Raw genomic sequence first — 25121 nt, 5'->3', positions numbered from 1 at the left:
TCCTATTCTAGAATATAGATGCACAGTGATTTAATTAGAATATTTAGCTTATTCCTATATTTTCATTTTTAAAAAAAATTTATTTGAAAGGCAGAGCCATAGAAACTGAGAGACAGACAGAAATCTCCCATCCAGTGGTTCACCCAATAAACACCTTTTGGGCTGGGCCAGGCCAAAAGCCAGGAGCCCAGATTTCCATCTTGGGTCTCCCACTTGGGTGGTGGAAACCCAGCTCCCCAGGCTGTCTTGTTTCTGTCTTTCCTTTCTCCTTTTTCTCTTTCTTCCTTCCTTCCCTTTTTTTTTTCTATTATAAATCTTATTGTAGATTAGTAACAGCCTTTCTAGGGATGATCCTAAAACACTAATTGTTAGATCAGTGATTTTTCTTCAAGTTTTAGGTACACATCACCAAACTGTAGGTATTCGAGCGATGCTTACTGAAGACTTAATGATCCCTCTGATTCTTGGGGATCCAGGCCAGGCCTCGGGGTGTGAGGAAGGTGGTGCTGAGCCAGGGAGGGGCCTACACCACGCTCAGCTTTGGACACCACAGAGGGCCAAGCTGAAGTGCTGGGGAGACTTCCCCTCCTCCTCAGCTGCCTAAACACGCCCAGCCCCAAGGGTGTCTCACTGATCCACAGACGCTTGCTCGCTCTCGGGTGACGAAACTCAGCCCATTTTAGGGGTTCAAGGCAAGCCTTTATCTGGCCTCCCACACTTATTTCTGAAGACCAGACTTTTGACAGAAGTACACTTTAACTTTTTTAAAAATAGCATCTGTAGTGCGTGCTTTGTCATTGTTGCTTATTCGAATGTGCTGAGAGCAGAGTAGGTGGAAGGGGGGGTTAGCGTTGGCATGGCAACCAGTGACTCAGAGCCCCTGATGGTATCTTTGACTTACACGGGGCCAGAAATGGATTGTTTTCCGGGGTGTCGTAGGCTTGTGGTAGAGACAAGGTTGCCCACTCACCATCTAACCAGCCCCTCTGTAGTCTATCTGGGGTGAGTCCAGTGAGTTTTTGATGCAGGGTTACGCCTTGCTGGCTATAAACTGTGACCCCCTAATGATCGCAATATCTAATATTTATTGAATTCTTCCTCTTATACCAGGCACTCTGCAAGATGCTTTATATACAAGTGTGCTTCATAAAGTTTGTGGGAGCATGGGAGTTTTAAAAAGCTTATTTGCATGACCAACACTGTGGCTTGGTGAGTTAAGCCACCACCTGTGGCGCTGGCATCCCATATGGACTCCAGGTTGAGTCCTGGCTACTCCACTTCCAATCCAGCTCCCTGCTAATGTACCTGGGAAACCAGCAGAAGATGGCCCAAATTCTCTCCAAATGGGAGACCTGGAAGAAGCTCCTGGTTCCTGGCTTTGGATCTGTCTGGCTCCGGCCGTTACAGACATTTGAGAAGCGAATCAGCGAATGGAAGATTTCTCTCTCTCCCTCTCACTTTCTCTCTCTATAACTCTGCCTCTCAAATAAATATATAAATCTTTTTTATAAAAAAAAATTATTTGAGAGGGGCTGGTGCTGTGGAGTAGTGAGTAAAGCCTCCGCCTGCAGTGCCAGCATCCCATATGGGTGCCAGTTCGAGTCCCAGCTGCTCCACTTCCAATCTAGCTCTCCGCTAATGGCCTGGGAAAGCAGTGGAATATGGCCCAAGTCCTGGGGTCCCTGCATGTGTGTGGGAGACCCGGACGAAGCTCCTGTCTCCTGGCTTTGGATTGGCACAACTCTGGCCCTTGCAGCCATCTGGGTGGTGAATCAGTGGATGGAGAATCTCTCTCTGTCTCTCTGTCTCTCTCTCTCTCTGCCTCTGCCTCTCTGTAACTATGCCTTTCAAATAAATAAATAAATCTTTTTTAAAAAAAGTTTATTTGGGTGTAAAACTTTTCTGAAATATGTGTTCGAGAGGAGTCTTCAAAAAGCTGATGGATAATGCATGCTATGAAAAAACTGCAAAGATTTCAAAAATTTTTGTAACAAGTAATCTCATCTTTCTTTTGGGAAAAATAGTATTTACTTGAAAGGCAGAGAGAGACAGAGAAAGAGAGAGAGAGATCTTCTATCTGCTAGTTCACTACCCAAATGTCCACAGTAGCCAGGGCTGAGCCAGGCTGCCATCAGGAGCCAGGAACTGTAGCCAGGTCTCCCACGTGGATGGCTGGGGCTATACACTTGAGCCTATGCGCTTGGGCCATCTTCTGCTGCCTTCCCAGACACATTAGCAGGGAGCTAGATCTGAAGCAAAGCATCTGGAACTCAAACCAGCACTCAATAAGGGTTGCTGGCATTACACTGTACCACCAATTTCCAATAACTTCCAAATAAACTTTAATTCCATTTCCCTTAAGCATATTAAAGGAATCTCATATATATGTTTCTTCTAATCCTTAAGAGAACACTCTATCACTCTCATCCTCCTTTTTTTTTTTTTAGATTTTTTTTTATTTGAAAGACAGAGTTACAGAGAGAGGTAGAGACAGAGAGAGAGGTCTTCCATCCTCTGGTTCACTCCCCAGATGGCCGCAATAGCTGGAGCTGCACTGATCCAAAGCCAGGAGCCAGGAGCTTCTTCTGGGTCTTCAACACAGGTGCAGGGGCCCAAGCACTTGGGCCATCTTCCACTGCTTTCCCAGGCCATAGCAGAGAGCTGGATTGGAAGTGGAGCAGCCGGGTCTCGAACTGGCACCCATATGGGATGCTGGCACCTCAGGCCAGGGTGTTATCCTGCTGTGCCATAGCACTGGTCCCTCTCATCCTGTATTAACCATGATAGATGTTAAACGACTTGTAAAGAGCTGGAGTTCACAATATGAGCGTCAGAACCCAAGCTCTGGGGACTGAGGCTCTAACCATAGTCCCCCCTACCCTGCTCACCTACACAAGGTTGGATCCACTCCCTCTATCATTGGAATCCAGGATTTGACAAGCCAGACCAAGGCCAAGGCCAGCTCCGCGTTCACTTTACAATCCTTGAATGTAGCCTTTTGCAGACTTCCTAGGGTGCGAAGTAGCAGCACTCAGCCTGTCCTTCTTTAAGGGTTCTTCTATTTCCTGATTTAGAGAACCATAGGGATTAAGCAAGATTATCCCCACAAATACCACCTTAACCTCGTCAACTCTGTGCCTTCATCTATAAAGTCAAAAACAAAAGTGTGGCTCAGTCATGGAGGCTGCCACGGGGGACCTACGTGGAGCCCCTTAGCCCAGGCTCTGGTGCATAGCAGGTGCTCAGCAAAGCTCGCTTGCTTTGTGTCTGGTTGGACTCCCAGTGAAAAGCTGTCTCCTCCGTACAGCTTCCGGACAACACTCAGCTCCAGGGTCCCCATGCTCCTCCTGAGAGCACAAGGATGACCTGACCTTCCTCCCCAGAGGGCTCCTGCCCAGGGCCACCAGGACTCTTGGTGGTTTGGATCCCGGCCTGTTCTCCAGCAGGTGGATGGTGGGGGGGGGGGGCACAGGCCTGGGAGGGCAGAGGAAGCGGGGAGCAAGCCAGCACGAGAAGCCCTCTCCAGGTGCTGCTCACAGGGTGGTTCCAGATAATTCTTGGGCAGGGGTCTTCAGGCATCAGAAATGAGCAAGACGAGGAATGCTGGCGGTGAGTGCCTGGTGAAGCCCTTGGGGAGAACTGTACTCATACAGGGACTGTATGTGTTGCTCACTTCCCATCCAGCTCCCTGCTAATGCACCTGAGAAAACAGCAGCTACTTGGGCTGGGGCCAGCGCTGTGGCGCAGTGGGTTAACACCCTGACCTGAAGCGCCGGTATCCCGTATATGGGTGCCAGTTCGAGACCTGGCTGCTCCACTTCCGATCCTGGTCCAGACCTGGCTGTTGCAATCATTTTGGGAGTGAACCAGCCAGTACAAATCTCTGTCTCCCTCTCTCTCACTGTCACTCTGCCTGTCAAATAAACAAATAAATATTTTTAAAAAGTCTGAAGGAACCGTGGGCTGAACAAGAACTCCCAACGTGTGTGCCTCCATCAGGATGTGCTTTATATTATAGCCTCGCGCTGTGCGGCCATAACAAAGGACGCTGCAGAGTGCTGATGGCACAGGAAAACACTCATAGCACATTGCAATAAAGCAACTCATTACTTGTGCCATATGACCCCAATATTATGCAACTGTATACATATGTATAATTAATATCGAAAGCACAAAGGGTATGTATCAAAATGCAATATTGTCCTGTGTGTGGTTGGATTATGAGTTGGTTTTTATTTTATGCCTGCAAATAAAATGTTGTATGACAAACATGTATTTCTTTCATAATCAGAAAGAAATTAGCAAACCACTTCAAGGTAGCACTTGTTTTACTGGGATTTTCAGGCTAGAAAGAGAATTTTTTCCACTGCAGCTGGGATTTGGTTCAGACAAGAACACTGGGCCATGTCTCTATACAACCAGTTCACGGAGTGCCTGACACATGTCAGATGCTGTTCCAGGCCCAGCTTGGGGACCCTGTGGCATGGGACTGTGAACTGTGTGTGAAGGTTCAAGGCAGGTGTCCCTGGAGAACCGAACTCTTATCGGTCAAGGTCGGTGCTAAGCTGAGTCAGAGCTCTCGAAGCATGGGCCTGTGAAAAGCAACAGCATCAGGCAGAAATGCAGACCCTCGGGCCGCACCCAGAGGCACTGTGTCGGTCTCTGGGGCAGGCTCAGGAATGCGTGGTATAACAAGCTCCCCAGATGATGCGGACAAGCTACAGAGTCTGAGGAGCACGGGGCAAGGTTGTACTGCAGGAACAAATGACCATCGAGCCTCGGGAGCCCACAGTGGCCAAGATTGTCTGTGTGTTCACACCGCAGGCCCCCGCTGGGGGCTAACTGTGCCCTGACCCTACCTGACTCTGCTGCCTGGGACACTGCCAGTCATTGTGGCAGGGGGAACCCCTACCAGGAAGACTATGCCCCAGCTTCAATGCTTGAGCCCAGCAGCATGGCTGCCCACATGTCATTGGCCAAAGCAAGTCCTCTGACCAAGTCTGCCATCAGTGAGTAGGGAAACCGGAGTTCCCCCAGGAAACAGGAAACACAACTTCCAGAAACCTTTTATTTTGAGACAAGCATTGGTTTGCATGCCTTGTAAGAAATAATATAGGGGCCATGCTATAAGCCACCGCCTGCAGTGCCAGCATCCCATATGGGTGCATGTTCGAGTCCCAGCTGCTCCACTTCCAATCCAGCTCTGTGCTATGGCCTGGGAAAGCAATAGAAGATGGCCCAAGTCCTTGGGCCTCTGTACCCATGTGGGAGACCCAGAAGAAGCTCCTGGCTCCTGGCTTCAGATCAACCCAGCTCCAGCCGTTGTGACCAACTGGGGAATGAATCAGCAAATAGAAGATCTCTCTCTCTCTCTCTCTCTCTCTCTCTCTCTCTCTCTCTCTCTCTTCCTCTCCTTCTCTTTCTGTATAACTCTGACTTTCAAATAAATAAATCTTAAAAAAAAGAAATAATACAAAAGGACCCTGTATCCTCTTCCCATCTTGTATAACTGTAGGACAATGTCACAACAGGAAACTGATACCAATATACCCCACCAATCTAATACGTCACCCATTTGACAGTCACTTATCTCTACAAATGGGTTTTGCTCTTTCATCTCCAGATATATGTATTTAATTATTTGAAATGCAGAGTGGCAGAGAGAGAGTAAAGAAAGAGAGAAAGAGAGAGGGAGATCTTTCATCCCCAGGTTCATTCCCCAAATGGCCACAGCAGCCAGGGCTGGGCCAGGCTGAAGCCAGGAGCCAGACACTCCATTTGGGTCTCCCACATGGGTGACAGGGACTCAAGTATTTGGCCGTCATCTGCTGCTTCCAGGCACATTAGCAGGGAGCTGGGTCAGAAGTGGAGTGACTGGGACTCCAACCAGGAGCTCCAACATGGGATGTTTTCATTGCAAGCAACAGCTTAACCTGCTGTGCCACAACCCTGGCCCCTTAAAGTTGCTTGAATGGCATTTCCTGTCACGAGTTTCTTGGGCGTCTTTAAGCCTTGACTTGTCCAAGAAAGGAATTCTCGATGCCAGACAGGGACTCCGCAGAGAGTGGTAGCTCCCTTCTTCACACACACACACACACACACACACACCCCTGTGGGACACACATGCGTGTTTTCTCCCTATGCACCTATCCTTGCTCAGAAACCATCTACAAGTCAAGCAAGAACCCCAGGGAAATGGAACCAGCTCTCTGCTCCTCGCCCTTTGCTTTGAGTTTTCTCCTATTTGTGGGAGAAATTTCAGATCTGAAAAACAAAAATTGTGCAGAGGGGCCCTTTCTATAAAACATTTCTGCTTCTCCCGAGCAGGTTTTGGATCTAGTAAGCTGAAGGATCTACAGGAAACCAGGACGTGAACGCCACTCCAAGGGTTTCCCAGTGGTTTCTCCCTCCCAGGGGCTTCCAAATCAGTCTAAGTGTTGATGTGGTTCTGCAGGTGAGCGCTGGCAGATGATGCGTTCCCCTCCTTGAACAGAAAACTTTGGGAGGTAAGATATCCATAAAGTAAGCAGATGGAGCCTCACGCTTGAGAGCCTGCCAGAGTGGGTGTTTTGATTTCCCTCGACACAGCCCAGAGAAGTTTCTCTGGGAGTTTCGTCACCCGCAGCCAGCAGCCCAGGAGCGGAGAAGACTCCGGTCCTCAGCTGGGTGCGCCCTTCCAGGCCAGCGTGTGGCACCGCCCGCCACCTCTGCAGAACCAGGCCCAGTGAGGGCCACCCCGGGAGGTGACACCCTCTGCTTGTTCCAGAGGGCTGCCAGTCGGCTCCCCTGTGCCCATCCGCTGCGGCGCGCCCAAGGAGCTGTTTCCCTGCCCCTGAGCTGACCACCAGGGCCTGCCTGCCCTGGTCTCAGCGGCAGGTGGGGCCCCGACCCGGTCTGCACGCGGCCGCTTGCCCTGGCTGAGTGGTGACTTGCTTGTAGGTGAAATAGAATGCTAAAACCTACCTCAAAGCTTTGTGGTGCCGATTAGAGTAGATAATAGATCCATGATCCCTTCACTAACAAAGCATACTGTGGGCACCCAACACACCACTACTGCAGACCTGCAGGGTCACATTCCAGAGGTCACACAGCTGGTGCCCACCCCACACACATGCACACACAGCCTCTCTCTCTCACACACAAATACATACACGCATGCACACAGATGCACATACATAGTCACATGCAGAGACACACACAGTCTCACACACACTTGTAAACACACACACAGCCTCACACATACAGAGACAACAGTCTCACACATATGTGCACACACACAGATTTTCACACATACACAAGTGCAAGGACACATACATACACACACAATCACATACATGCAGAGAGATGCACACAGTCTCAAACATACACACACATGCAATGATGGACTTGTACCCCTTGGGGCTTAGCCAGTGAAAATGACCAAAGGAACTTAACCTTGGAGTAGGGTAAGGCTGCAAAACAAATTTGAGTTCCTCGAGGTACTGAAAAGAGGAAGTTTCTAGAAGTGACGTCTACGTTCCTTGGTATTAGACAACTATAGAAGAGTGAGAGGGTGCAGTTTTTTGGAGCCAGACCGAGTTTGAGTGCTTGCCTCGTGGCTCTACGCCCATGTGCTCCTTTCCTGCCCTGAGCGGTTTGCTCACCTGCAGCACGCAGATTAGCGTGCACACCAGAAGGGGTTGCCGTGACGATGCGATGAGAGAAAGCAGGGAAAGCTTATAGTCCAATGCCTGGCAAGGGGTGGCTGCAAGAACAGCTATGGTTTGAAGACACCTGGGTGCCAGTTAAAGACAGACAGTTAAAGAAAAGTCTCTTTTAACAAGGTGACAGAGCAACTGGGCACAGATAAACAGCCTGGGGTCTCTCAGCAGTCCAGGCTGCGACAGCTTGCTTACAGGTGCATTGCCTGCTTTTTGCTTGTCCCCACCGTCCCCTCCGCGGCACACTGGACTGACTTTACCCGAGCCCCGAGCCACAGCAGGGCAAGCTCCGAGGACAGCTGCACCGCCCTGGGAGACTTTTGCACGGATCCGGCGGAGGAAGCCTCTGTTCCCAGCACCGAGCCTGTGATAGGAAAGGTTTGAGCAGAGGGCCAGGCTGGGGAAACTGGATGGATTCCCAGATGCAACCGAGCCGAGCCCTTTCAGTTCCGCTTCATCACATGGCTCTAAATTCCTGGAACATAAGATTCTGCCACAATTGGAAAAAAAAAGTTCCCAAACCCCCATGTAAATGTTATTTGGTTGATGGGCCTCGTTAAGAAGGTCAAGCTCTTGTCCTCACCGAAGTGCCAAGAACGAAGAAATGACTCTGGGTAAATGGAGAATATTCTAGAAAAATCTCAAACAGTCAGGTTCGTCTTAGAATGGTCCAACAGCATTTCACCTGCTTGCTTTCTCGCTCCAAGTATTGGCAGCAAATCATATTTGAATAGGAAAATGATGGCTCTCCCCGCACTGGTGTAAGAGGGGGGTGAGGACCTGAGTTTATTAAACTCTGTGTGCAGGGTGCCTGGCTCAGCTGCTGCAATGGCTAATAATCTGCATCAGCAGACACGTTTTGGATTTCTCAAAAGAACAGTACCATATTAACCAAGAATGCTAACTTGTTGGACAGAATTTAATACCAATAAGCAATCAGAGATCACTAAGGCATTTATTATTAAGAACCTACAATGTGTCACACCCTGTTCTGGGTGCCAGAGAGACAAAGACGCAACAGGCATGCTCCTGTCTTCATGAAGTTCAGCCTGCTAAGAAAAAAAGCCTGAACAGGACAAAGTCCGTGGTTGTGGGCAATGCGACCCACTCCAGCTAGTTGCAGCTGAAAAGGATTTGTGAGGACTTATAAATATCGCACAAAACCACTGGGAAGAAGCAGGCTCCAGGCTGAGCTTCCAAGACTCCGCCAAAATAGCTTGCTACCAACGAGCGGTCTGGGCCACAGACAGCAGCCTCTGAATCCGGAAGTCATGGCCGCCACAGCTGGCTGGGTAGCCACACCGCATGTGCCATTGGCCAAGCCAGCAGACTGCGTGGCCTGTGTCCTGCTTCTTTGCTCCAGGAAGCTTCCATCTGAATCCCAGTCTGACATGAGCACTTCTGGCTGGCAGGATAGCAGGAGCATCTGTGCCCTGGCGCAAGACTGGGACATGTAGGCATCCCTCGAAGGGCGTTCTGAGGAACTGTCGGAATACGGAGAAGCTGCTTACAGGAAGGCCACCGGTCCTCCTCCCCATTTTCTTCCGCCCCTCTACCCCACAAAGATTAGCTCCACAGCTCCAGCAGGCAGTGAGAAGAACGTCACCGATGCACACTTCACAACACCTTGGCATGCTGAGATGGTCTCCATAGCCCAGCTCGATGGGAACATCACACAGAAATTCATCTCTAAGCGGGCTTTGATTGAGTTAGCAAAGAAGTGCAGGGGAAGACATTCCAGGGACATTCAGCACTCCCCCCACCCCCACCCCCCCAAAAAATTTACATGACTCTGTGAGTTGCTTGGTTTCATGCTATGGACCGAGGATACAGTGGAAGCAAAAAGGCCCATTGCTTGCTGTGGTGCAGCTCACAGACACGGGCAGCAGGGAAAAGCTGCAAGCGTTTGCTAAAAGGCCAGATGTAGCTGGCATGGGAGTCGTGCGGCCGTGCCCGGAGGATGCCCAAAATGGCCACATTGTCTTCTGGCCTCCCGTGGCATCTGCCCACAGCCCGGCTGTCGAGTGCCACTGGCCTCAGGACAGCTCATCCATAGATCAGCCGGGGACTGATGAGCTTCCAAGGACAAAACTTACGCTCCACAGAGCTATGCGGCAATCAGCTGTCCAAATCGGATTCTGTCTTCCTGCGGATTGGGCTGAGGGGGAGGGGGAGAGGATCAGTGAGGGTGTTCGTGGGGCTCCACATAGGAGTCCCCTGCACAGCAGCTAGAAGGAATGACCGAGTAGATGGGAAGGCAGGACAGAGAGAAGCCAAGGCAGAGTGGGGTGTGGACTCCGGGATGGTGGCGGTCCAATCAGCTCGCGCAAAGCAGAGCAATGGGACCCGAGTCCCAGGAGCTGTGCTGGCCCCTGCCATTTCCGGGTCTGGTTCCAATCCCTGCAAGTCCCAGCTCTGGGGCTGGGGGCTCCGGGGAGGTCCTGGGCTGCAGTTTCTGCCTGTGCCCTGTGAGGTAGCTTCCCCCGCATCTCTGCTCTGCACATCAGCTCGTGCGAGGGGAAAGATGTAATACCTGGAGTTTGGCCCAAGCAACATGGGGGAAGGAGAGAAGGATCTATTTTTCTTAAACTGGAAAAGGAAGCCAGCCGGAAAGGGGACTTGACAACACGTTACATTTAAAGCACGTTGTATTTCATTGGCACCTATCTGTTGACTTCTCACCGGATTGTTCTCAGTGTTTGCTGACTTGAGTTGCTATGAAAATGTTGCTAAGGGTGAATCAAATACTGGCGATGTGCGCTCTGATGACACCTCCCACGCCACTCTCCACCCACCCCCCTGCTCCCTCCCAGAGATGAAATCTGAGTGCCCGAGTGAGCTGGGGTCTCCAGCAAGGAAAACAAGAATGTAGGTGCTGTTTCATCCTTTTAAAAGAAGTCTATTTTATATCCCCAACAATACAGTCCTGCTTTCTCACCCTCAGCCGGTAATGAAATGCTAAACACATATCTGGTGCTCTTAAATGCATATCGATTGATAAATGTTTCTAATCAAAGGAGGTTTGAGTAAAACTTTTTGTTTCTGTGTGAAGTTAGCTTTGAGAGAGAGAAGCTCTGGGTAGCTGTTCTAAATGGTGCCGCCTCACCCCATGACGGCAGCTTCTTCCTTAGCACGGTTGAGTTCATCGATCCTCCTCCGCTACTGATACCCAGCCCCTCTCTCCCACGTGGCCCCTGCTCCTGAGAAGGCGGGAAGCTGCAGGGTGCAGGTGGAGCACTGAGAGAGAAGGGAGCCCCCCTCCCAGCAGGAGCCAGCCGCCCGAGGGACCAGATGAGAGCCAGACCAAGTGCTGACCGACTGGAGACTTCCAGGGGATACGGAGACAGGAGTGGAGCTAGGGCAGGGGGTGTTTTGCTCCAGTCACTCATGCAGGAGACAGTTACTTGAGAGTGAGGGTGTGGAAGTGTTCTGTGGTTACAAGCTAGGAAGTCGGGCCTCCTGGGCGACCTCTAGGGGGCGCTAGGCAGTGGCACAGAGGAAGAGCCCAGGGTCATCTTAGGGACCCAGAGCAGCCCACCCAACTGGCAGAATCCGCAACTGGTCAGCTGTGCTCATTTGTGGGTTTAAGCACCGCCATCCAGAAGCAGGTGAGAGAGAGGAAACCCACAAAAAACCAAACACACAACAACAACCACCCGTACGAGGGACTGGGGGCTGCGTGCAGTGTGGCTGGCCAAGGACCACGATGGAAGTTGACCGTTATTATAATGTTATAATCATTAGCTCGTCTCTTGCACATTCACTATATGCTGGACACCGTGCCAAGCTCTCTCTTTGATTTCCTTGCTTAATCTTTATAACAAGCCAGGGCTGGAGGGTGGTTGATACAGGGACACTGAGCCTTAGGGGAGGCAAAGGGAAAGGCAAGGCCACACAGGCAGCAAACACTAGGGCAGGGAGCCCACCCAGGTCTGTCGGCTGATGGCCGCCAGAGGCCCAGGGCTGTCTAGAATCCAGCTGCTCTGATCCCTGTCCCTTCTGGTGGAAGCAGCTGGAAACTATGTGCGGATTCTGCAGGCCCTTGAAGCAGGCACAGCTTTTGGGGGGGGTGGGGTGTGGGACAGGAAGGACCGGGTCGCTCTGTCTCCCCTTCCATCACCGTCTGCGAAAGACACTTTGTATATGATTGACATTGAACTGCTCCCAGTGGACACACAACAAGGCGGGGGTGAGGCGGGAGCCAGAACAGGGGCGGCTGTTATAGAGTCTCAGGACTCAGATGTTGCCTCCCGACAATGACGTCTTTGAAATGAAAGGTGAAATTGTCAGAGGAGGCTGGGGAAATAAGGATGAACCTTGCTGAATGGAACATGGTCAAGTGGTAGGAAATTAAAGCACTCATTGTTAATCACACAAAAGAGCAAGTGGCTCAGGCAGCAAGAATTACAATGGGGACGCGTGTCTCGGAGACGTGGGATACAAGACCTACGGAGAACTATTTTTGTCTATGCAGTCGGTTTCACCTTGAGTGATTCCCATCTTCCTTGCGCCTTTGTTCTTTCTCCTAATATTCTGTTCCAGAGGGGGCATTATATTGAATGCTCACCCAAGAAGAAATGGACTCATTTAAATAAACTTTAACATTCATGTGATAATCCATCTTTAAACAGGAAGCGAGGCAGCCAATTCGTCTTGGTCATTGTTGTTACTGTGTAGATGCGGCTCCTCTGGTACCTTTTCTTCTTTCGCCCATCTGCGCCTCTGTTTGAGTCCAGACCTGCTGACTCAATGTGTGTTTGCCTGGAGGCCTCCTTCCCTGCCAGGATGGGGTGCGAGTGGCCGCCTGGATCTTCCTCTCTTGGTGCCCCAATGGCTTTGAACATGATTGGGACAAAATGCCAAGGAATGTCCAAGGAAATGGAGAGAGCCTCTGGAATGCCCGTCTGTCCTGACAGCACCTGCTCACCCGGGGGCCAGGGGGAGGGGGTGCCCAAGAAGTCTCCAGAACAAGCGACACAGCAGGACCCCACGGCTGTTCCCCGGTCACCCCGCAGGGTGGCCCCTGGCTCTGTCTGCCTGGGATCCTCCCTGCTCACTTCCCATGAGGGGACCCCACGTCACCCCACTGCCTTGCTCTCCGTCCCCTGTGAGTGTCTCCACATCCCTTCACAGGCTCAGCTGGCTCCGAGCTGATCTCCATGTAGGACTGTTTAACGGGAGAAAGACCCCTTCTCCATCACCTGCTGGAAGCTTAAGGAGCAGCGCCCTCTGACAGATCGTATTTGTACAAAAGGGCCCCCTTGAAATCTTGGTTAAGGGAGTTATTTCCTCGTGTAGATCACAACAAATCTCTAAGGAAGCCCTGGCGCTCTCTCGTTTTCCAGGCAGCATGCATTTTGCTAGAATCAGGAGCAAATGGGTCAAGGCTAGGGAGGGGGAGAAGCAGGAAGGCAGGGTGAGGAATCCCAGGGTGAAAGGGTACAGATTCATCCATGCCGAGGAAAGCCGTCACACAGCTAGGTATCATGTTAATAGTGGGCAGCTCAAGAGGAAGGCGCAGGTTCTCCCTTGAGGGGAGGCCAGGGTGCGGTGGGTTAGCGCCATCCTCGACGTGGCCTCCTGGCCCCCCCCCACCACCACGTGTGGTCCACACGACCCTCGCCTGCCCCCGTCCACACTTTCCAGGAGCAGCTTGGAAATGCAGCGAAGAGCCTTTTCCTGGCTTGGCTGCACCAAGCCCCGGGCTGGCGTCTCCCAGGGCAAGGGGGCGAGTTCTGTCTCTTTCTTTCCCTCCTCTCCATGCCCCACTGAGGAGCTGTCACCGCGGATGCCGATGGAGCTGGCCAAACATCACCTTCCTTTGCGCCGTGTCCTTGCCTGTGTCCCAGGCCTGACTCCAGACTGAGGCTTGCCTGCCTGTGCCATGGCCTTTGAGATGTAGGCTTCCCCCACACTTCCATTGCCAGCCTTCTTCCTGGGCCCTTCCTGGATCCCTGGGCTAGAAATAACCTACAGAAGTCCATGCCGGCCAATTAAGAGTCAAATGGCGGTACATGGAACGAGTGAGCGTGGGGCGGCTGTCAGTTGGCAAAGGTGTTTTGGTGATGGTGTGGGAGCCCCAGGCAGGCCTTCTCCCTGGAGGGCTGCTGGGCAGTGGATGTGTGACACTCTGGGGCCAGGTCCCACCTCTGAACTTGGCAATCCCACGTCTAACAACCCACCACTAGGAAATAATCCAAGCCGTCCACCAACAATCAACTAGGCATAAGATGTTCATCAAAGGGGATCTACAGTCAGGAAGTAGAAATGGACCTAAACAAGCTATCAGCCCCTGCAGAAATGCTCCCCATTCCGCCCCAGCCTAGGGACATCAAGTAATGAGCGTCCTAGCAGAGACAGAAGAACGGCGACTACCCCCTCCCAGTCACCAACTCAGAGGTCACTCACAAGGAAAAACAGGTGGACACATAACCTTTGAAGATTTATTTATTTATTTATTTGAAAGTCAGAGTTACAGGGGGAGAGAGGGTAAGAGAGAGAGAGAGGTCTTCCATCTACTGGTTCACTCCCCAGATGGCCGCAACGGCCAGAGCTGCACCAATCCGAAACCAGAAGCCAGGAGCTTCTACCAGGTCTCCCATGCTGGTGCAGGGGCCCAAGGACTTGGGCCATCTTCTACTGCTTTCCCAGGTCATTAACAGAGAGCTGGATCGGAAGTGGAGCAGCCGGGACTCTAACAGCGCCCATATGGGAGCTTTACCTGCTATGCCACAGCGCCAGCCCCTGTATAATTTTTAAAAAGAACAAAAATAAGGAGTGGATTGAACAAAAGGATAGTAAGTACACACAAAAGAATAGTATAGGACAATTATAAATTATGTTGCAAAGTGTATTTGACAGCATAGGAGATTGTCCTTGCCTTACTGTCAAATAAAATACTGATGCATATTGCCCCGTGCACCTGCCGTGACCATGGCCTCTCCCGAGCGGTGTTCATGGACAGCCCGTTGCACTTGTGACAGGTGATGGGCAGCCACCCCAGCCCCTGCCCCTGCCCTGGTACCCTGCTAAGTCTGTGAACCCAAAGACTAGGACAAGGCTAGCATTCTCTAAAGTGGCTCTATATTTTTTTTTTCTTTTTAAAATTACAATAGAAAGAACCCAAACCAAACAGGCTTAGGAACAAAAGGTGTTCAGCCAACTGGCTGGAAACCTGCAGGCAGGGCTTTTGGCTTTCGGCTGAGAAATCATCCTGTAGCTCCAAAGTGCCACCCAGGAGCTGGCTTCTTTCTGGGGTACTCAGTTATGTCTCCGCCTGTTTTTCCTTGTGAGTGACCTCTGAGTTGGTGACTGGGAGGGGGTAGTCACCGTTATTCTGTCTCTGCTAGGACGCTCATTACTTGATGTCCCTAGGCTGGGGCGGAATGGGGAGCATTTCTGCAGGGGCTGATAGCTTGTTTAGGTCCATTTCTACTTCCTGACTGTAGATCCCCGACCCTCCCCTCACATCTTCTGGAAGAGGAAAGAGAAACAGGGGTGAGTGCTCTCATGTGCCCAGATTCCATCATGGAATCCCCCTCGACTAGTCACTCCCCCCAAGGGGACCGGAAGCCCTATTGGCTCTGGCTGGGAGCAAGGACAAAGAATCCACGCCACCAAGGAATCCACTAAACACACAGACCATAACGCACGACCCTCAACTAAATATGGAAAATGCCAAATTAAAGTTTCCCAGACTGCTTCCTCGGAGCCTTCAATGTGCTAGTGTGCACCGTAACCCAGCAAGAGCGAGCTGGGAGCAGGCAGGGTTCCGCAGGTGGGATTCCACGCAGAGCACACTCTGGGAGCTGCCGGAATGGACCGAAGCAAAACTGGCGGTCTGTAGAGTAAGCTGACTGCTCATGCCCTTCTGTCCGGACAGTCTCCACATGTCCCTGCTCTTCCATCTTCATCGTCCTCAGCCCTCACGCTCACCAGGGCCCCCGCTGGTACGGTGCCATCACAGGGTCACTTCCGGAGACCTGGATTCAGAACTCCCCGTTGCTGCATACTGGAGCATGGATCACCAACCTCATCAGACCCTCTCGTGGAGGGCTTTGCATCTGAGACTTAGAAAAGGAGACACATTGGGGAAAAGCTGGCAGAGAAGCCAGAGCAGGAGAGCCATGGGCCCAGGAAGGCTGAACCCACAGCCTGTGGGCCACCTGGGTGGAGGTCACAGGGGCACATCTGTCCCAGCAGGACCAGTGAGAGGGTGATCCCCAGGGAGCAGCTGCTGGGGTGCTGTTCTGTGTCAGGCTGCTTGCCGAGCCTTCATCCCCAGAGCGAAGCTGAGCACGTCCACACAGCCTCTCTCAGCGTGGTCCTCTGACGGCACATCACAGTCACCCTTGGAGCTTTTAGCATGCACACTCAGAATACCTCCATCTGCTATCCCAAGGTCTTGACTCCCAAGGACACATTTTTCAGAATGATAGCTTCAAAGCCCTGGTTTGCCTTCAGGCATTTGAATATATCCTCCTTTGTTCCTTGTCATATTTCCCCACACTTCTGTAACTAACAAATATTTCTTTTCATAATAAGAAAAAAAGTTATTATAAAACAAGGAAGTAGAAGAAACAAGTCCCTACATTTATGATCTGTTGGCGGCCATCACGGATGTCAAGGTAATTCAATAGGAGAAAGAATTATCCTCTCAGTAAATGATGCTGGGACAACCCAATGGCCACAAGCCACAGCAGGGGTGCACTTTAAAACCATAGCCACAGTCAAACCCATGGAGAGAGAAGGTAGGTTAGTTGTTGCGAGGGGTACAGGCTAGCGGGAGTGACTGCAAACAGACAGGGGATTCATTGGGGGATGGTGACAACGGTGATGGGTGCGTAACTCCTGTGATCCGAGTGAAGCCCATGGAATTGTACATGTCAGAAGGGTGAATTTGGGGTTTATGAGCTGTGTCTCCATAAAGTTCTTTAAAACCAGAGCAACAACTAAGGAATCAATGGCAAAAGAATGTGGGAGCGAGCGGAGAGGATTTCAGGAAGTGCTGAGGTTGGAGGTGTGAGAAAGGCTGGGTGAGTGGGAGTCGGTAGGCATGAGAGCTGGGAGGCCATGGGTTCAGCCGCATCCTGCCACACACCAGCGTAGCCGGCCCCACAGGTGCACCTGATTGTGTTCCTCCAAGCATTATGGTGCTTTGGGACATTTTTTTAAATGAAAGATAATTGGGTCAGGACAAATATATTTTATGTATCCGTATGTTCTTACTTTAAAAATATGTATTTTTAGAAGTTTTGAGTAAACTTATCTTTTAATTTCATTGTCCCATGGATCTTTGTTTATTCATTTAAAATACATATACAGAGAGAGAGAGAGGTCTTCCATCTGCTGGTTCAATCCCTAGACGCTCTCGTTGCTAGGGTGGGGTGAGGCTGAAGCCAGGAGCCCAGAACACCATCCACATCTCCCACGTGGGTGGCAGGGATCCAAGGACTTGGGCTGTCACCTGCTGCCACCCAGGGTGCACATTAGCTGGGAGCTGGAATGAGCAGGGGAGAGGCTGGGACTCGAAATGAGGCACTCCGGTAGGAGATACAGGCATCTCAAGAGGCGACTTAGCTTCTGTGCCAAACGCCAGCCCCGAGCGGCTTTACAGAAGAATGTTGTATAGGGGGCTGGTGCCGTGGCGTAGCAGGTAAAGCCGCTGCCTGCAGTGCCAGCATCCCATATGGGCGCCGGTTCGAGTCCTGGCTGCTCCACTTCCGATCCAGCTCTCTGCTGTGGCCTGATAAAGCAGATTTTGCTGACAGTCACATCTTACATTCGTGTAGTGCATTTGTCTTGATGAGTGGAGGCTGTTCTGCCTCCGTCGTCCCTCAGTTTGGCGGCGATGGCTGCCCTGTCTCTGTCTCTGGCCCCACTCTCCCTCAGTCACCCTGTTTCCTCCTGGCTGTGATGGTTTTGGTCTTGATGACCCTGGCAGTTTTAAGAGAATGCTGGTCAGGTATTTTGTAGAACTCCGCCCTTGGGATCTGTCTGAAATTTCCCTCATAATTAGACTGGGTTTTTCTTTTAAGCTTTCTTTATTTGAAAGGCAGAATGAGAGAGAGAGAGAGAGAGAGAGAGAGAGAGAATGAATTTTCCATCCACTGGTTCATTCCCAATTGGCTGCAATGGCCAGAGCTGCACTGATCCGAAGCCAGGAGCCAGGAGCTTCCTCTGGGTCTCCCATGCAGGTGCAGAGGCCCAAGAACTTGGGCCATCTTGTACTGCTTTCCCAGGCCATAGCAGAGAGCTGGATCAGAAGTGGAGCAGTCGGGACTTGAGCCAGCGCTTTGATATGGGATGCCTGGGACACAGATGGTGGCTTAACCCCCTGCACCACAATGCTGGCCCCTAGAATATGCATCTTATAAATGAAAAAGCGAATAAACAGAGTAACTTTCTGGTGCTTTTGGCAGAGAAGCAGGGTCAGCGGACACTTTGTGACTGGACACTGGCACTGCGCCTTCCCGTTTGGGGGCTGCATTTCCTCTTTGTTCCGAAGTCCAGGGGGACATCAGCACTTGGAACATGGAGCCACGCAGGGCAGCCTGGCCCCAGGACTGATCTCCCTCTGCTGCCGGGGTCCAGTGTCCGCTGCTGTCCAGTGGACAGGAGAGCTCTGGACTCTGCCCCGGGCGAGGGCCCACTGCACCGCCCTATGTGCTGTGACGGCAGAACGCGTGTGCATCTGCAGGTGTTGTGAGTGGTTTATGCCGGTGGCTGCCCTCACACCTCTTCCTGGCTGCGGTGCCCGCACTCCAGGCTTCAGGAAGGTGCGTGAAGTGCCCGCCCCCCTCTCCACAGCCCGAGCAAGGCCTCGTGTTCTGACGCCGCCTCTGGCCTTGGAATCCCTCCTCCTTGTCCTCCCCTGCTTGCCTGAATCCCCACTTCCTCCCTTGGCCCGGACCGTCCACGTCCTCCCTTAGCAATCACAGCCCAAGTCTCTCTGAGTATCTTTCACGTGACCCACTTTCCAGAACTTTCTGGAACTGGGCAGAGAGGAGGGCCAGCTTCAGTGTCCTAGATGATGGCCAATCTGCCAGCTCCACCACCAGCTGTCTGGCCTTGGTATAAGAGACCGAATACCCATTTCTCAGGCCTGCGGGCTGGCTGCAAGGTGGCCTTTGTTACTGATGTTTCCAAAATGGTGTTCCTGGCAGTGGGGCTTGCAAATTACCAAATCAGAAACTGGAAGCTGCAGGCGTGGCGGGCCCCGATGGGTGAGGTCAAGGAGCCCACCTTGCAGCCAGCCCGCAGGTCCCTGGGTGAGCCACTCCAGGAAGCCGCCCAAGGCTGCTCCTCTGCCAGGGTCTGTGCCAGGCAGGCTGCTGTTCCCACAGCCTCCGGTTGCAGTCCCGACACAGGGCGGCGGTGGGGGCTCCTGACTGCTCTGCACCTCGAGGCAATCGGGGTCCTCACCCGGCCCCTCCATCACTGCTTTCTGGATACAGACCCCAGGGAAGGCCTTGCCCTAGCTCTTTCTAAGTTTGTCCCAGCTTCCAGCTCAGGCACCCTGGGGAGGGGGAGAGTGGGGAGCGGGGCATGTGGCATTCTGCAAACTCAGTCGCCGCTCCCTGGGGATTCCCCGTGCAGCTGCCTGAAAACACAATTTCACAGAGGTAGGGGGGACAACTGGGAATTTCAGTCCCGACAGGCTCCTTTTGCTGGCGGAGGGTCAATGTGCATCGTGGCTGATGACCTTGGCCTTCCTCTGGGAGTTCACTTCGCTGGCCTGATTCCCCAGAGTGTGGCCTAGAACCCAGGCGCTGCAGTGAGGCAGCCCCTGGAGGGTGTGAGGGAGCAGTCGGATCTGGGGGGGACCGGGAGATTCATGCTGTGGAAGTTTGGGGTGCCCGCCCACACCAGACCACCCAGGAAGCGGCAGCGATTGTGCTGTGCGTTTGCTCAGCCAAAATCGCCCTTTAATTTATTGACTGGCAAAATGGTCTATTTGTCAAACCGTTCTGGGTTCCCCTAAGGGTCCCGGGGAGGTAAAACCCAAAAGGAAAATTAAAGCTTGGATGCAGTCTTGCAGCCTTCGGCTTCATTTCATTGTAAATTGAGCGCAGTAAAACGCAGCCTCACAGGCAGCCCGGGTAAAACAGCCGAGTCATTGTCTTGTGTGCAAAGAGCTCATTCTGAAGTCGAAGACGTCTCACCTAAGAGAAGCTAATGGCGCTGGATGGCTCCCGCACACTAATTACGGCCGCCTTTATATCTTTGGCTTGAACTGTAATTTGCTTACAGTTTAATGAACATCGGTCCTCGCTGCGAGATATCTAAGTACCTGGGAGATTGAACACTTAGGCAGTCAAAAGCGCTCACTCCCCACACTAATCTTCAAGCCTTCTGCATTCGAAGCAGACTTGCACGGGAGAGCGGCTCTCTTGAGCTGTCTCTGTACATGTAAATGAAACGCCAGGATCCTGTGGGAGACTTGGGTTGCACAAAAAATAAAGGGTGGTGGCAGAGGGCTCTCTCTCTTTGGGGTGGGTCTGAATCCCCGCCTTCCCTCCTTGTCTGATGTGAAGGCTGCGACTTGCATGGCTGTTGGGCACCCAGACCCTGCTTCTCCCAGCAGTCTCCCCACACATCTTAATTCCCTTTCTTGGGGCGTTGTGCCTTCACGGTGAGAATCTGGAGGTAGTTGGAGGCGGGGTTGCAGCCTGGCCCTCCTGGCTGGCGTCCTAGGCCTCTTTGCTTTAACACATCACCCCTGTGATGGCAAGGCTGAGGTCTCTGAGATGGCAGACGGTGGCATTTACCCAGCCCCACCCGATGGCTGCCCAGGGCCCAGTGTGTGCGAAGAGGAAGCTGGAGACACAGGGACTCCCGGGGAGGCTGCTGCAGCTGCTGGTGCACAGACCACACTTTGAGAGCTCAGGAAACAGGCTCCTTACCTAGATGGTCTGATTGCATCTTCATTACAACCTGTGAGGTGGATACTGCCTTCCAGACGAGGCCATTACAGCAGAGGGAGAGTGAGCGATTTCCTGCAACGCCCCCGCCCCCCGCCCCCAGCTGTAACCGGCAGAGTCTCATCTGACTTAGCTGCACCTGACTCCGAAGCCCGAGCACACAACCCCTGCTCACACCTCCTCCCTTGCTCAGTAGGCGGCTTTTGGGAAAAGGAAGGCAGGAAATGGGCTTGGCACATTGCTCTTCTTTTTTTTAAATGCAGATCCTGTTTGGCGTTATTTTTTAAGCTTATTAGGGTTGGTGTGGTGGAGCAGTGGGTTAAGCTGCCACTTGCAATGCTGGTATCTCCTATCAGTATACTGGTTCGAGTCCCGGCTGCTCTACTTCTCATCCAGCTTCCTGCTAAGGTGCCTGGGAAAGCAGCAGAGGATGGCCCCAATGCTTGGGCCCCTGACATCTACGTGGGAGGACCAGACAGAGCTGCAGGCTCCCAGCTTCAGCCTCGTCCAGCCCAGCTCTGGCTATTGCAGCCATTTTGGAAGTAAAGCAGTGCAGGAAAGACCTCTCTCTCTCTCCCCCCTCACTCCGCCTATCAAGTAAATAAATAAATAAGTAAATCTTTTTTTTTTTTTAATTTAAAAAGAAGCCTGCACCCTAGAGGCAGAAGCAACAGGCATGGGCTACTCAGCGGGTGTAGATGCTGGGAGCCAGCGCCGGCCAGGGTCCAGTGCTCAGCCATAGCTGAGCCGGGTGCTATGGGCTGGGGCGATTCACACCGCCTGTCTGTGCCTCAGCTTCCTGACCAGTGAGACCGACTGACAGACGACAGTGTCGGCATCACAGGCTCCTTGCGGAAATTACCTGGTTAACTGCCATGAGCTGCACTGTCACGGGACAGTGCCCAACATATGCCAGGGGGGGCTGGGACCGCCCTGCCGGGGCGCCCCTGAGAGGCAGGTGATGCCGCATACATTCAAGGCCAAAGAGCTCGTTTTACTGGTTCTTCCCAAAGGGGAACAATGCATGTGGGGAGCCGACTCTAAAGGGTCCAGAGCAGAGAGAAAGAACCGTACAGCAGATGCTAGCACTTTCGTGAATTATGCCTCAGTTATCCGTTGCCTATCTTGAGGCTGTTTAAATGAACACCGGCCCCGATTCCAGCTGTGTGCCCAGGCAGTGTTTACTGAGCCCAGCGCCTCTGCCGCTGGGCTCAAAGGCAAACACACTTGTAAAGCAGAAACACATTTTCATGTCCTAAGGCCGCTCCAGTCAAGGCAAAAGCTAAGACTGGCTCGTGTAATTAACCTTAGCAACAGCAGCGAAAGCAGCACAATTCATGAACGTGTTAATTGGCCTTCCCCACGTCGGCATCAGCCCAAGTTCATCTGTTGTTCTCCTCTGCCGATCATCTTAAATAGAAACTTGTCTCCTTTGGATTCTCCAGGGCAAGCACGGGGAAGAGGGGCGGAAGGGGTTTTCCACAGTCGGGAACATGCTGCAGGTCGGAGGTGTTTGTTTCCTCGGGGGTGGACACAGCTGGAGGGATGATACTCTCCGGCTGCACAGATGTGGAGCTCTCGCGGGATTTCCCGTCGAGAGCTGATGAGCCCCAGGGCTGGCTCCACACGTAGGCGGCCACTCCCGGAGGCCGTGGGGACGTAAAACACCCGGCGACGCTCGTTGGCAGTCATGCTTCCAGCACGCTGAATCGCAATCTCATTTAGTTCTAATTTATTCTCCCCATTGCAGGAATTCCTTAGCTGTGACGGAAACACTGGGGTGTGTAGGCTCAGGCTGTGCAGATGGACGGGGTGTGTGTGTGTGAATGTGTGTGCATGTACGTATGCATGCATGTCGACGTGTGCATGTATGTGTATGTCAATGTATGTATGCATGTATGTATGTATGCATATGTGTGTCTGCATAAATGGATTATGTGTGTCAGTATATGTGTGTATGCATGTATGTCAATGTGTATATGTGTGTATTGCGGTATGCATATGTGTATGTGTGTCAGTGTGTGTGTATGCATGTGTGTGCATGTCAGTGTATAACTATATGTATGTGTGTATTGAGTATACATGTCAATGTATGTGTGTATTCGTATATGTGTGTGCACATGTGTATGTATGTATGTCGATGTATGTGCGCATGTGTGAAGTCAAGGTGAAAAGACAGTACCAGAACCCCTGTCCTCCGAGTTTTACAGTTGGTACTCATCAAGGCCGGAGACCTGAGTTAGGAGCCCAGAGGAAACATCCCAGCATCTCTCCTTAGCGTTCCTTTTCCAACAGGGCCCTGCGGGAACTGGCGCCAGAGCCCAGAAGCTGCCGGAAATGCACATTTAGGAGATTCTTTCACTGGGACTCTGGCTCTGATACCCCGTGAACTGATTCAATTAGACTCTAGGTCATTAGGGGCTTCTGTGATTAAAAAAAATATCACCGAGGGTAGCGACACTGGGCCCGATGTGTTGTCACCCCCTAAACACAAGCTCGAGGATACCCCGCGTGAAGCGCCACTGATGGCTCCAGGAAAGGAGGGGCTGCCCACCTGACCCTGCAGCCAATTTCGGTTGACAAGTGACATTCAAGTTCCTCTTAAAGAGAAAGACCCGGTGCTAAGGGGCTCCCTACTTGGCCGGGTGAGAGTCCAGGTCGCCAGCCAGGCCACAGAGAACCGCACACAAGTGGGTAGCCTGTGGCTGCTGGCCCCCGGGTGCCCGGCCGCAGAATGCGTGTGCTTTAGAAGGGTCAGGCGGCAGCAGGCCGTCATTTGGGCCTTAGGACTGGGTCTGGGCAGCGGAGCCGGCAGTGCCGAGCCTCCCACCCTGGCCCCAGGGCCTTAGAAAGTGCAGCCAGAGCCCAGGAAAACCTCGCGGGCAATGCAGGTGATGGCGGGCGGGGTGGGGGGCGGGAGGTGGGGAGCAGCGCCCAGCGACAGCACAGCCCCCACAGCGGGGCGCCGGCTCACTTCTGGGCGCGCAGAGGCCTTTGGCATCAGGGGGTGAGGAGTGGCCGCCCAGCTTCCCCGCAGCGGGGCTGACAGGGACCCGCGGCAGCAGCCCCAACCCGGGGCTCCAACTCCTCCGCCAGCCCCACTCAAGCCGTTTTTTTGGAATTTTGATCCAGAATTCCAAGGACACGTTAGGGTCCCAAAGAGCTACCTTGACCTTCACTCTAAGAGCAAAATCGGGCATTTTTGTTTGGTTCTGAGGTAGAGAGAATGCTGACCATACCCGCCCGCCTGCGGGGAGCCTGTCGCTAAACACTGCCATGCTCACCAGCAGGAGGTGACGGGAAAGTAGCAAGGGAGATGCTGGAGAGATGAACCACGCAGGGCCCCGAGGTGAAGGCGCCCAGGGCTAGGGCTCAGCCCATGCACACCCGCGCATGCTCAACTCAGAACCTGGAGGCGGGGAGGGGAGGCCTGGCTCCCACCTGTTCCAGGCCTGCATGGCCGAGGGCCGCTGGGTGGCCTTCAGGGAGCTCCAGGGGCCAGAGACCCTGCCAAGCACGTCACACACACGTTGAGTCAGCCGTCCGTCGGCCCGCTGACGGTACGGCTGCTATGGAGCCCGGGCCCCAGGTGACAGGGCGCAGGTCGGAGGAGCCAGGCAGTTTGCCAGCACGTGGCTCCCACCGTAAGTTCTGCTTTGCCCAGAACTCCCCAGAGGGAGCACCCCTAAGCCCTCTTGGTGCCGGAAGACCGGGCTCCATTGGTGCCTGTGGGCGGAGGCTGCCTCTACCTGTGTGGGTAAAGAAACATCGCTATTAGGGAAATCTCCCTTAGTGGTTTTTTTGGCCTTATTTTAAATAATATAATTTACCCTACAGCTAAAAAGGCAAATATTTTGAAAAATCTTTTAGCTACTGCTTCTGATATGCATTTTCTATCTTTATCCAATATGCACATCTTCTTATTTCATAACTTCTCTTTTTAAACATAGTAACTTCTAATTGTGATAGATGAAGATTCAACTCTTTTTCCTTTCATTTCTCTTCCACAGTCAGCTTTTGGCAAATCATTCATCAGTACTCATATTGTTATGGCCACCCACATCTTGTTAACTGCTGGGATAAATGGGATACTATGATTACATTTTTTTTCAGATTAATAAATGCCTCATTTTTATCTGCTGCATTTCTTTTTAGCATTGAAGCTTTTGAAAAATAATATTTATTTATTTGAAAGGTAGAGTAATGGGGAATGGGGGAGAGAGAGAGAGAGAAAGAAAGAGAAAGATCTTCCATTCACTGGCTCACCCCCCACCCAAATGACCCCAACAGCCAGGGCTGAGCAAGACCAAAGCTAGGAGCCAGGTACTCCATCCAGGTCTCCCACATGGGCGAAGGGAGCCAAGCTCTTGGGCCACCTTGCACTGCCTGCCCTGCGCATTAGCAGGAGCTGGATTGGAAGTGGAGTGGCAGATGCTTGAACGGGCACTCCACTATGGGAGGCAAGTTTCCCAAGCAGCAGCTTAACCCACTGCACCAC

The sequence above is a fragment of the Oryctolagus cuniculus genome, chromosome 8 (assembly GCF_051225735.1).
Source record: "Oryctolagus cuniculus isolate XC-2025 breed Fujian yellow rabbit chromosome 8, ASM5122573v1, whole genome shotgun sequence".
NCBI lineage: Eukaryota > Metazoa > Chordata > Mammalia > Lagomorpha > Leporidae > Oryctolagus > Oryctolagus cuniculus.
Note: the sequence above shows the minus strand (reverse complement) of the source record.